Here is a 7788-nt window from a genome sequence, read left to right on the forward strand (position 1 = left end):
GGCTTTATTTTTGCTAGTTCGGATTGATCGTTCCTCGAATTTTTATCCATCGATTAATGAGACATACAGTACAATATAACGGGGTTTGATGTAGTATTATTAACGGGGTTTGATGTAGTATTATTAATCTCATCACTATTAGTCCATACATATACTCATAGACAAACTTCTTTTAACCTCTTCGGTGAGTGTATGTGTTTGCCAAAGTGATGCATGCAAGTAGTGCATTTAATAGTAAAACGAAAAACGTGAGCCAGCTTCATTTTTCTGTCCACGCCAAAAAGGACTCCCCCGTCTCTCGCTTTAATTATATATCACATTAATATACATGTTGAAACTTTCCATTTCAATGGCACACCGCGCACGATGATATCGTATAACGCCATTCATTAAAACAATTACACACACACACAAAAACTAGTACGTACAATATTGCGCTAATTTGTATATATATATATAGAATGCATTGTGTGCAAGTCTCTCTTATTTACAACTTCTGTTTTTTGTTGATACTTGATAGGCACTCTTATCTACAAACTTACAAGCTAGCATCAAAGAACCAAATACGTGAACTTAACAATACCACCCACACATAAACACGAGAAATTTTTTCGTACCGGGTGGGTACCACGTGGCAGAGCCCACGTGGTGTCCGAGCAGCCCATCCGGGCCGTTCCAAATATTTTTGGACGGCCCGGATTGAAACCCTCTCTCTTCTCCCATATATCCCACCACGGTCGACTCCAAATCCGAGCCATCCAAAACCAAAATAGACCGTCCGGATGCGCCGAGCGGGCACCACGTGGCACCGACCTGGCACTGAAAAATTTCTCCATAAACACGTATTAACACGCTCATGCATGACTTTATATTTTTTCGTATCTATATATTTTTGCGTATCTATATAGTGCAGGCCAAGAACTTGTGGAAGTGTTTCTCGAAAACAATCATCTCCTCATGAGGCAAAGCCACCAACACATTCACCCCGCCGTTGCTGCCGGCAGTTGGCTCATCGTCATCGTCGTCCTCGATGTCGGGGAACAGCAAGATAATGTCCTTCCTGTGGTAAACGACCGGGCAACTGTACCTCGGCTTGCCCCACGGGTACTTCACCTGGGCGAACCCTAGCCTCCACCACGACGACACGAGGAACTCCCCGTTCGGGAACCCCCTGTACAGCTCCCCCCAGTCAATTGCGGACCTCGCGTACTCGTCTGTCATCCTCCTCGCCCCTTCAGACACCATCTCCACCAGCGCCGACGGCGGCAGCTCCTCGAGCTCCCTGCAGGTGGCGGTCGCGTACGCAGTCAGCACCGCGTTCCCGGTGTACGACTTGGGCAACGGCGGGTCCAGCCTGGGCCGTATGTCCACCGCATACAAAACGGTCGACGACCTGTCAGGGTCGTGGCTCGTCTCGTGCGACGACAGGGCCTTGCACCGCCACACGTGGGTCGTCACGACGTTGAAACCCGTGATCTTGGCTTTCGTCGCACCGGCAGCCGCGACGGATTTCGCATTTTCTTTGAGAAGAGAAACGTCCGCGGAGGTCAGGCGGAAGATTTTGAAGTCAAGGTCGTGGTCCTGGGCGCAGTCGAAGACCGGGGGAGGGGTCTGGTCGTGGCCGGGGGTCAGGATCTGGAGCTTGAGGAGCTCGGGGTGGGGGAAGGTGACCCGAGGCGGGGATCGGGTGGCCAGGAGATGGCGGTCGTTGCACGGGGCGATGGCTAGGTAGGGTTCGTCGAATGCCTGGGAGGCTAGGTTTTCCAAGAACATTTTAAAGCTTATGCCGATCAAATGTTGCGTGGTTGGTTGATATCCCTATTGCAAAGCCACCACACTTGAACGATGTCACCTGTCAAAAACAGGGCAAAAAAATCACACTTCGAAAGTTTTACTACATCCTAGTGATGGCAAGAAACAAGAAATGAACATTTTTTTGTGTAGAGGCCCGACCGGGTCATTTTACGATCGCCACGACCGATTGGTGTCTATGTATCAAACACGAGACTCACTTAAAGCCAGGACAAAGCCAAACCCTACATGGGCTGACCTTAAAGGAGCTGATACCACGTAATGGAGTTTTGATCTTGAGACCCGCAACAACCCACCTCCACTCCCCATGGAAAAAAGCGTCATATGGGGGCGGTCATGTTTTTTCTTAACAACTTCATCCGTCCCACTTTGTTATGTATGTTTTTTTTTTGGACGTTTAAAAAAATTGTCTATATCTCTTAATTTATAATATTTTATATATTCAATATGGATCTTATTTGATAGATCTCAATTAATTTTTTTAAATAATATTTTTGAAATCATAACAAAAATATTATAAATTGTGAGATATGAATAATTTTTTGTGAGGTGTCAAAAAGGAAACAGACACAGCAAAATAGAACGAATGGAGTAATATCTGGGGAGAGGTCGTAGATACCAATTACAACAAATAATCATGAGGGATATGTGTTACCGAAACTTAATTGTTTGGATCACGTAAATGTCTACTAGTGAAGAATATTTGACATCACGTAACGGTGCCCGAAACAACTAATAGTTTTTTTTTTTTCCTCTGGACCCACTTGGAGTGTCCAAACTCTTTGTAGGTATATGTTTGCCTTGAAAAATAATGTGAAAACCACGTGAAGTGTAACAATCTCATTATTGATTTCCATCTACTTCTGCTCCGTGACATTTCATTCACTTTTTTTTTTTAGGTAATCCGTTTTTCTTGCCATTATATATTCCAAAAAGAAAACATTATTAATTATGATTAATGGTGCGCTTCTTAAATTAAAATAATTCCTAAGAACAAAGACATAATTTCAACGTCCACGAAGATTTTCCCCAAATTAATTACGTGATCTACTTCCCCATTGTATTCAAATCAAAAAGAGTAGTAACATTAATCAAATAGAAAAAATTGGTGATCACAACATGCGGTGAAAAAGTCAATTGTAATTTCTAAACGTATATTTGTACACTCGTTTGAATATTTGTCTACGGATCGGGTTCTTTCGGCAACAATGTGAAAATATTCGTGCCAGCAATGCTCTTACCCTACATGATATTTTTAGCGGGATAATTCGTGGAGGCCTCAGTGTCTATGGGTTGCCCGGCCCAAAAAATAAACTGAAAAACACGTGAAGTGTAACAATCTCATTATTAATAATTTAATATCAAACTACTTGTAGTTGCGGTCCGGGACCTCCACGGATTTCATTCACAAATTTTTTGTGTAGGTCATCCATTTTTCTTGCCATTATGTTGCGGGAAAACAAAAAAAAGAAGAACATTATTATTTATTAAGGAAAAATTAGCCACAAGGTTGGTAAAATAGTTTTCATTTACGAGAAGGACACCAACAATATAGTTTTCGGTGGAGGTTCTTCAACTTTTTGAATTTTTTAGCCATGAGGACAAAATATGTTTAAGCACTTTCATAGGGTTTTAGGGTCAATTTTCCTATTATAGAGTTTTAAAAGTTTAGGTACTTTCATAAAGTACCCTAAGGTTTTAGGCACCTTCATATATAAGGTATCCTAGAGTTTTAGACACTTTCATATGGCACATTTGTCCTTATGTTTGATTGCAAAAGGTGCTTGTCTTTAAGCTCAAAAAATATAAATATGAGAAATTTTTGGCTAAGTCACCCATTACAAAAGTACTTGGTTGCACTGCAATATGAGTTTAAATGACATGAAGCAGTCGCATCTAGGCCATTCATCTCGACAACCAATTATTCCGGGTTTGTGAAAGATGCACACTGGTAAGTATTCTTAGTAGGTAAGAGATTTTTATTCTTGGTAAGAATCTATATATATGATCAAATTCGGACCATTAAGAATACTTCTTTGGACAACTACGAAAATGGAGTGTAGACAAGTTGGATTCACAAGCGTTAATCGCGTATTTTGATCGTCGACATTTCTTCAGAGCAATTAATGGTTAGCAGGGAGTTGGTAACTTAGTTCACAAGAAGTTCAAAGGTTATTCATAACTTTGAACCTCCAAATGCCTACAACGGAGCTCGAACTTTGACCTCCCACATGGGGAGGACCGATGAGAAAGCCGATTTCATCACACAAAAATGCATGCATGCTGCTTTAAAAAAAAAAAAAAAGTGCATGGCAACGAATGTAAAGTAGGAGTATTTTTACCTGGACAACGCAGAGTGGCAGATTCCCATCTGTTCCCAATTCATCCAAACCACTGCCTGGCACAATAAGCTGCCGGAAAGCCGGGTTAGGATAAACCAAATCGCCGATCTCGTCCAACGAATACTCACTGGACGCCACCACAAACCCAACCCCACTCCCGTCGCAGTCGATCACCAGCCGCTCGCTCCCCTCTCCGCCTCCGCCGTTACTCGGCCTCAGCCTCCCCGCCAGGAAGTCGTACACCGCCAGCACCCTGCCCAGCCCGCTCCTTATCCTCTCCGTCGCTGCGTCGGGCGGGTAGTCCGCGTGGGCGCGGAAGAAATGGACCGTCTGGACGTCGAAGTTCAGGACCTGGTCGATGTTGGACAGGTACAGGGATTTCCTCTCGGTTGGTTCGGACGGGAAGACAAGGCATGTTTCTCGGAGTGTGACCTTGAGGTCTCTAGGGGGATCTTGTGACTGGTACAGGGTTCCCATATTCTTGGGTAAGTAGGACTGGGGGGTACGTTTGGGTTTGGTGATATGGTTATGGCATGGGGTTTGGGGGTCTGGTGTATTTATATATAGCATGTGGAATTAGGTTAATCGTAGGGATAAGAACGCCATGGAAAATGACTGCTTTACAGCTGTTCGTTTCTACCTAAGGCTTGTCCTCAATTACCCCAAAAAACAAAAAACAAAAAAGAGAGTAGGGATTGTCCTCTTGACTCAGCAGTATTCACTATTCACGAAGAGATTAGTTTTGCATACTAATCCAAACGAATAAGCACTTGAATATACGAGCAGTTCTTAGATCTACAAGGGAAGAGATAAACTCAGAGAATATTATTGACGAAAAGTTTGGAAAAAAAAAAAAAATTTGCCCCTTAGGCTTACGAACCTATTTATAAGTAGAGAAATCATATTTTAAGTAAGAATCCAGTAAGACAATTTCTTGCTAGTCAAAAAATTACAAAGAAGAGAAGAAATAACAAAATTAAGAGCTCTACCTAAAATGGTAATAAATTCATGCTAAAACAAGTGACATTAAAGAAAGAAAAATTCCTAGATAAAATCAGACCAAGGATTATTCCTAAAAAAAATAAGAAAATAGAATTAACTCAAATAAAGAAACATGATATTTCTAAAGCTAAAAAGAAAATTCCTACTCACTTGGGGCCGTTTGGCTAAATAAGTCACTTGGCTTATTTTTTTTATCCTTATTCAATTTTTTTCGCATTTGTTAGTTTTTTGTCAAGTTTTTGGAGGTTATTGTTTCTTTATGACAAGAGGAATCTAAAAAGTAAAAAATTACGATCGAAATTCAATTTTTTTTGAATAAAGACGAAAAAATTGGCTTATTGGCTTATTTTTGTCTTTATTCAAAAAAATTAAGTTTCGATCGTAATTTTTTACTTTTTAGATTCCTTTAGTTATGACGAAGCAATAATCTCCAAAAAATTAACGAAAAACTAACAAATGCGAAAAAAATTTAAATAAAGACAAAACAAATAAGCCAAGTGACTTATTTAGCCGAACAACCCTCAAAATCTAAATCTTTCATAATCTTATCCTACGTCACCTCTCACATCCAATGTTTTTTAATAGCGTTAAGAGAACACGTAACTGCTTCGACAGAACGTAGCAATATGGAGCAAAAGTTGGGTGCAGTTAAATTGACAAAAAAATTGGAGCACTTAAATCAGTCATAGAGGCAGTGGCAGATGGTGTGCGGGTTAGAGGTGAGCAAAAAATCCGTCAAATTGATTAGGTTCAAATTAATCCGAACAAAATTCGGTTTTTTAGTAGTATGGTTTGGTCATGGTTTTAAAAAATTAGAAACCGAGTTATATGATTTGGTTTGTGAATTTACGTTCACGATTATGATTTCAAAGCGATCCGAACCACATAATACATATATAATTTAATTATGATTCACCAAATAAATAGGGGAGCCTTAGTAAACTATTTTCCTAATTTTATTGATCGTATTATCCACCGCAATATTTAGTTTTTCTTTCCTACCAAGATAATTTAGACTAAATTTCCATATATCAAACCAAAACCTAATTTCCTATGATTATTAATTTATTATACACAAAATGCATATGGATCACCAGATTAATTAATTTCCACTGCCCAATTCCTAAATTTCTATACATGAAAACCAATTCCAATTCCAATTTCTATTCCTAGAATTCCTTCACTACCAAAACTAATTACCTTAAATTTTTATATATGCAAACCGTGGTTTAAAACCGAAGCCAAGCCGTATTTTCATGGTTTGGATTGGTTTGGTTCTATGGTTTTTATGGGTTGGTTTGGTTCTTCAAATTCATAATCCGTAAGTATTGATTTGCTTCTTGATTTACTATAAAATCGAACCAATCCGGACCATGTTCACCCCTAGTGCCGGTGAACACATGCAAACAAAACTTGCTTTTGTTTTAGTTGTAAAAATTTGGTGTATGCATTGTTGGTTACAAAGCGAGTGTGTGTCTATATATATATATACACAAAACTTCTAATAAGGATAAATTTTCAACAAGTGTTCCAATTTTTGGAACCGCCACTGCGTTCTAGGTCAGGTACGAGCGGTTAAGCAGACAGAAAAACAGACATAAATCGATATGTGCCAAAAATCCGCGGGTGTACCCACGACGTCTTAATTTTTCTCGCCGGAGAATGCATGTGTAATTTGCCCACCTCCGGTCCAAGATTGTGATATTGGTTAAATTATAGCTATGGAACCAAGGACGCACAGGAGGACAATCGTTGAACTGAATTGATAATCACTCGCTCCCCCATCTCTCTAGACTTTCGCTGCAGCTAGGGTTTCCTTTGGGGGAGGGGGCCGCCTCCTCCTCCTCAACCCTTCTCTGCCCTCCTCCTCCTGGTCCTCTATTTCCTTCTCCTCTACTAGGTTTATATCAGTTCCGTTTTGGTGTTGTTCAAGTGTTGTTGAGCGGCAATCGGGTCGTCAGTCGTTGGTGGGTGTACCTGATTTGGTCCGTCTCCTCCTTGGCTTTCCAAATCTGGTAGATTGAGACCGGTGGTGAGGTAATAAAGATGAGGTTGGGTTAGGGTTTCGTTTTTCTTTTCTGGTTTAATTTGCTCAATTTTCCTCCGGCTAGTTTTCCCAGTCTGGCTACTGTACCGGTCTAGTTTTCCTAGATCCAATGGATGGTGATGGTGGGCGAATAAGTTCTCTTGTTATGGTTGTGTGGTTTGGTTATCGAAAGTAGCTAGAAACCCGTGGCTGCGTGGGTTGTCGTGCCTTCCCACACGCCGGAGCCTGTCGTGACATCGTGAGCTTGACCTGGAGTGGCATCCATGCTCGTGACAGCAAAGACGCCCCGGCGTTCTGTTGGCGCTGTTTTTTCTCTCGAGAGCTGGCTGGCATGCTAGCTTGGGTTTTTGTTTCCAATTGATGATTTCATCTGCTACCCGTCCATGGATTGAGTTAGGGTTCTATTAGTATCCTCTACTACTAAGTCGTTGACGGACTCTATGCAGACATATGTCTGCTTCGGCAGAGCAGGTCTTTGAGCCTGTCAACTTGGTGTGCTTTTTGCAGTAACTTGTGTCACGGATTTGATAGTTTTGATTCATTCCTGTTTATTGTGATGAAATCTTTTGCCTTATTTGAACGCAA

The 7788-nt window shown here is 41.0% G+C and overlaps 1 pseudogene; it reads right to left on the bottom strand.

The window, feature by feature from the left end:
- Positions 1-457: 457 nt before the first annotated feature.
- LOC131301071 (acyltransferase GLAUCE-like) lies at positions 458-4675 on the bottom strand (annotated as a pseudogene).
- Positions 4676-7788: the final 3113 nt, after the last annotated feature.

The sequence above is a fragment of the Rhododendron vialii genome, chromosome 9a, assembly GCF_030253575.1.
Source record: "Rhododendron vialii isolate Sample 1 chromosome 9a, ASM3025357v1".
NCBI classification, from domain to species: Eukaryota; Viridiplantae; Streptophyta; class Magnoliopsida; order Ericales; family Ericaceae; genus Rhododendron; species Rhododendron vialii.